Source organism: Cupressus sempervirens, chromosome 1 (assembly GCF_028749045.1).
Source record: "Cupressus sempervirens isolate cs-2001-9-10 chromosome 1, ASM2874904v1, whole genome shotgun sequence".
NCBI lineage: Eukaryota > Viridiplantae > Streptophyta > Pinopsida > Cupressales > Cupressaceae > Cupressus > Cupressus sempervirens.
Window position 1 is genome coordinate 721994328 of NC_143118.1, and position 5993 is coordinate 722000320.

The window sequence follows — 5993 nt, forward strand, 5'->3', positions numbered from 1 at the left end:
ATTTATATGCAGCATATGCAAGTAAAGTTCTTACTCCTTCCATTCTAGCAACGGGGGCAAATGTTTCCCCATAGTCTAATCCTTCTTCTTGAGCATAACCCTTACATACTAGTCTAGCTTTGTTTCTAGTAATCTCACCATTCTCATCTAGCTTGTTTCTAAATACCCATTTGCTGCCAATCACATTCTTGTCAACTGGTCTGGGAACCAAACTCTAGGTTTTATTCTTCTTTATTTGATCAATCTCTTCTTCCATAGCTTTATACCAGTCATCATCTTGTAATGTGCCATATACTATATTAGGTTCAAATTTGCTGATCAGACATGATTCATTTTTTAGTCTATTCCTTGTCATTGGTCTTGCATCTTTGTCACCAATTATTTGTTCAGCAGGGTGATGTCTTTTTACATATTTGGATAATCTTGGTTCTGTCCTTATTTCCATGTTTGATCTTTCAGATTCAGGATCACTATGCACTTCGTTGTCAGGTAGTTCTATATCTCTTTCATTTTGTACTGGCTTTAGAGCCAAAATGTGTATTTTCTTCACTTTGCAACTCGGCTTCTGAATGTAACTCGGCATTCACTGGTTATGATTCAGCTAAAATTGAAGCTGGTTGTTGAATCCCAATTTGATTGAAATCAGTCTCTTCAATAGGAATTCCTTCATAAGAATACACAAAGGTTCTATATTCATCCATTCTCTTTGGTTCTTCAACTTGGACTTCTGTATGCTCATCAAAGTTTACATTTGCACTTTCCACAATTTTGTTAGTGTTAGTATTCAAACACTTGTATGCTTTACTTCTTGTGGAGTAACCAAGAAATATACCTTCATCACTTTTTGCATCAAATTTTCCATTCCTAACATCTTTAAGGATAAAACATTTGCAGCCAAATACTTTGAAATGCTTTACATTGGGTGAATGACCATACCATAATTCAAAAGGTGTTGCACTTGTACCTTTCTTGACTTGTACTCGGTTCAGTGTATGAACAACCACACTTATAGCTTCTCTCCAATATTTTAGAGCAATAGTCTTTTCAATCATTAATGTTCTAGAACAGTCAATCATATATCTATTTCTTCTTTCAACAATTCCATTATGTGGGGGAGTTCTAGGAGCTGACATTTGTCTCTTGATTCCTTTGTCATTACAAAATATCTCGAATTCATTTGATGTGAATTCACCACCTCTATCTGATCTCAGGCATTTCAAACTCTTTCTTGTTTCCTTTTCAACTCTAGCCACATACCACTTAAACATTTGAAAAGCATCAGATTTTTGCTTTAAAAACATAACAGTCATCATCCTGGAATAGTCATCAACAAACAACATTATATATTTATCTCATTTGTAGCTTTGTACTTATATTGGACCAAATAAGTCAGTATGGACTAACTCAAGTACTTCTTTAGATGTATAGTTTTTACTTTTGAAACTTGACTTTGTCATCTTTCCTAGCTGACATTGTTTGCACATGATATTGTTAGGCTTCTTCAGTTTAGGTAAACCTCTAACTTTCTTCATTTTACTAATATTGACCAGATTATCAAAGTTGACATGACATAGCCTTTTATGCCATAACCATTCATCATTAAATTTTGCAACAAAACAAGAAGTATTTTCCATATCAAGATAAAATAGATTACTTCTTGTTTGATCTCTTTTTCCTATCAATTTACCATCAATATCATAGATTTTTGTAGTTTTGTTTCCAAATTCTACTTTGCATCCTACATTGCCTAATTGTGAGACACTTAGAAAATTGTATTTTAGGCCTTCAACATAGTATGCATTATCACATGAAATTTTCTCTATAAGCTTGATGGAACCTTTTCCTTTGATTTGACATGGAGCATCATTACCAAATCTAACACTATTTCCATCATACTGAGTAAGGTTAACAAACTTACTTTTGTCTCCTGTCATGTGATGTGAGCATCTACTGTCTATGATCCATCTATCATTCTTGTTCATACATGTTACCAGTGTTGTAGGCTCTTCTTCAACAGATTGGTCCTTCATGGCCACATAAACAACTTCATCATCATTATGATCAGAATCTTCTTCAACAATATAGCACTTCTTGCCTTTGTCTTTGTAATCTTTCTTATCATCTTCTCTTCTATATTTGTACTTGTTACCTGCCTTGTATTCCTTTTTCTGTGTACACCTTGTAGCAATATGTCCTACTTCATTGCAATTGAAACAAATGATAGGCAACTTACCTTTGAATTTTCCTTTGCCTCTGTGAAATCTTCTAGCTAGCAATGCTTCCAATTGTTCCACATCTTCCTCATCAGTGCTACTATCACTGGATACATATTTCATTTTTTTTCCTTTCTTTGATTTCACCTATTCAACATCTTTCAGTGATAGCTTGGCCTTGAAAGCAGATTCAACATTCTCAAGTTTGTAGCTGTCAAAGTTAGATAACTCAAATGCAGTGAGTCTACCCACTATTCCTTCAAAACTTAAATTGTTTCCTGGTATACATCTTAGCTCTTGTGTTGCTGATACTCTAATAGCATAGATAGGGAGCAAGGTTCTTAAGAATTTACTATTAATAGTATCTTCATTCAATTGACCACTCAAACATCTTATTACACTTACCACTTCCTTTATTCTAGCGGCATACTAAGCAGCATTCTCACTTTCCTCCATTTTCATATCATCAAACTTTCCTCTGAGGCTTTCTCTTTTTTCTCTTTGGACATTCTAATCTCCTCCATAGATGTCTGATAGGGCTTTCCACATTTTGAATGTAGTGTCACATCCTTTGATATCATCGAATTCAGCATAGTTGATATCATCCTTGTGGTCATCTATCGAAACAGAGTTTCTGTGCTTTCTTTCTCCTTAGCACCTTCTTCAGCACTTCATGCTTTCATGCTTGACCAACTACTTGTTTCATGACCTTATGACTCCTTAAATAGAAATCTGGAATACCTTTCCCACTTGATTCTCCCTCTCCAACTTTAGGGTTTTAAATGGATTAGGTAGGATACGATGTATCTACCCCATATCTTACTCTTATCTAGAAACTTCGTCTAGAGTTCAGTTGTATTCGCCAAAAGTGTTTTACATGGTGTTCTGTGCCACCAGCTCATCACTCTTATCTTCTATTTGATTCACAGACTTCTAGATAATGACTATGTCAGCTCAGCTTTGGCGAATCTTCAATTTTCAAAATAATGTAGCAACTTGGCATTATTGATTTACTGATGCTCGGCACCTTTTGTATTACTTGGCTTCTATTTTCTACTCAGCATCTGATCTTCGCTCGCCACCTGTTTCTTGCTCGGCACTTTTTTCTTGCTTGGCACTTGTTTCTTGCTTGGCACCTATTTCTTGCTCGGCACTTGTTTCTTGCTCGGCACCTATTTCTTGCTTGGTACCTGAAGATCACTCGGCACACTCTAAAGTTGAACTTGCTCGACTTCAACTAAGAATCTGTTTGGCACTAACTAGCTTGCTCAGAACTCTCTTATGAAATTAGTTAGGGTTTATAAATGACTTAGCTAAACCTTACATCTTTGATGTGTTTCAGTGTATCCATTCTCTGTGTCTTAGAATATGTCATCGATACACTATTTCATCAATGGCTTAGCTGATCCTTGTACTTCATTACAACATCATAACTTCAACCTTTCTCTAGGTGTTCTAGTTATATCTTATTGATTGCCACCTCCTTGTCAATCAACCAATTGATAGTATTTGGGTCACTAAGGCGATTGTCATTCCTGCAAGTAGCAAGTTTGACATCAATGACAAAACAATGATTGAAAACATTCTTTACCAGTTCCATTATTCTTCATTCATGATCTCTTCAATCATTTCCAACAATCACATTTTTAGATTCAGAGATATGTTTGGTACATTTGGAACTTATATCACTAAAGGAGTTACAATTGGAGACAACTCTACCTATCCTGTAAAAGGTATTGGGACCTGTTCTATAAAATTAAAAGATGGAACTACACTTAATCTTAAAGATGTTTTGTTTGTACTAGGCATAAATAGAAACCTAATTTCTATCTCAAGTCTAACCGATGATGGATATCATGTCACCTTCAACAAAGACAAAGCACTATATTGGCCTAATAACTCAAATATGAAAAGTGCTATTATCATAGGGTCCAGATTTGGAACATTATATAGATTAAGCAATATTCAAACACAAGCCCTTAGTCTTGAAACATCAAATGTTAATGAATTATGGCATAGATGACTTGGGAACATTAGGTTTAGTTAACTTCCTAATTTAGATAAGATCACTTCTAGTACTCCTAAACGAGACTCATCTCATATAGGAACTTGCAAAGGGTGTGTCCTAGGGAAAATCATAAAACAACCTTTTCCCTCTAGTGAACATAAGTCAAAATCAGTCTTGGAACTAGTCCATTCAGACCTTTGTGGATCCATGCCCACACCATCTCTAGGAGGTTTCCTTTATTATATATCCTTCATTGTTGATTTTTCTAGAAAGACTTGGATCTATTTCTTAAAAGTCAAAGAACCAAATGAAGTTCTATCAAAATTCAAAACCTTTAGACCATTAGTAGAAAATCAAACAAGTAAAAGGATAAAACATTAAGATCAGACAATGGAGGAGAATATACATCTGATTATGTTGGGATTAAGAGGGAGCATACAGTACCTTATAATCCTCAACAAAATGGAGTCACAGAGAGAAAAAATAGAACCATCATTGAAGCTACAAAAGCTATGTTACATGATCAAAATATGCATGCCTCATTTTGGGTAGAAGCTTCTAAGACTGCAGTATACATTCAAAATAGATGTCCACATTCAATTCTAAAGAATACCACACCTGAAGAAGCCTCCTTAGGGATCCAACCAGATTTAAGTCATATTAGAATATTCGAATGTCCAGTCTATATACACATACCCAAAGAAAAGAGGACTAAACTTGAACCTTCTGGGAAGAGAGGTATATTTATAGGATATAGTGAAAATTCCAAGGGTTATAGAATTTATATTCTTGGACAAAGATCAGGTGAAATAAGTAGAGATGAAATTTTTGAAGAGGACTCTGCTTTAAAACTTTCAACCAGCATAGAAGATGAACCAAACTCAGTTGATGAGGAAATTAGACAAACTGAAAATCAGAGGGAGCACACATCTGAAGAAAGAGAACCAGATATAACTAATGGGAAGAAAAGACCATTATGGGCAAGGAAGATGCTTGAAGAAAATAATGTAGAACCAGATGAGATCTCAAAAGAAAACAAGAGAACTCAAAATCAATCATGTTACACTGCTCTTATAACTGAGCTAAACAAAACCAAACCATCAAAAACTGAAGAAGCCCTAAAGTCACAAGAGTGGAAAGATGCCACGGTAGAAGAATACAATTCCATAATTTAGAACAATGTCTAGGATATTGTAACTCGGCCTAAAGAAAAAATAGTTGTATCTTCAAAATGGTTATACAAAATCAAATATGCCGCTAATGGAAGTATTGAAAAACACAAAGCTAGATTTGTTACTCGAGGATTTTCTCATAAAGTTGGCATTGGCTATCAAGAAACTTTTGCTCCAGTAGCTCGTTACACTTTTGTAAGAACAATTATTGTAATTGTAGCATCAAAAGGATGGAAGATTCATCAAATGGATGTAAAAGTTGCATTCCTAAATGGGGTCATTAATGAAGAAGTCTACATAGAACAACCTAAAGGGTTCACCATAAAAGATAAAAAAATTGTATGTATGTAAACTCAAGAAAGCACTCTATGGTCTCAAACAGGCTCCTCGAGCTTGGCATGAAAGGACAGACAACTATCTATTGAAACTTAGATACTCAAAAAATGAAGCCAACTCAAATATATACTTCAAAACCTCAAATGATGAGATGTTAATACTTGTTCTACATGTTGATGACTTGCTAATAACAGGTGATGATAAATTAGTTGAAAAATGTAAACAAGATCTGACAACTGAATTTGAAATGAAAGATTTAGGGTT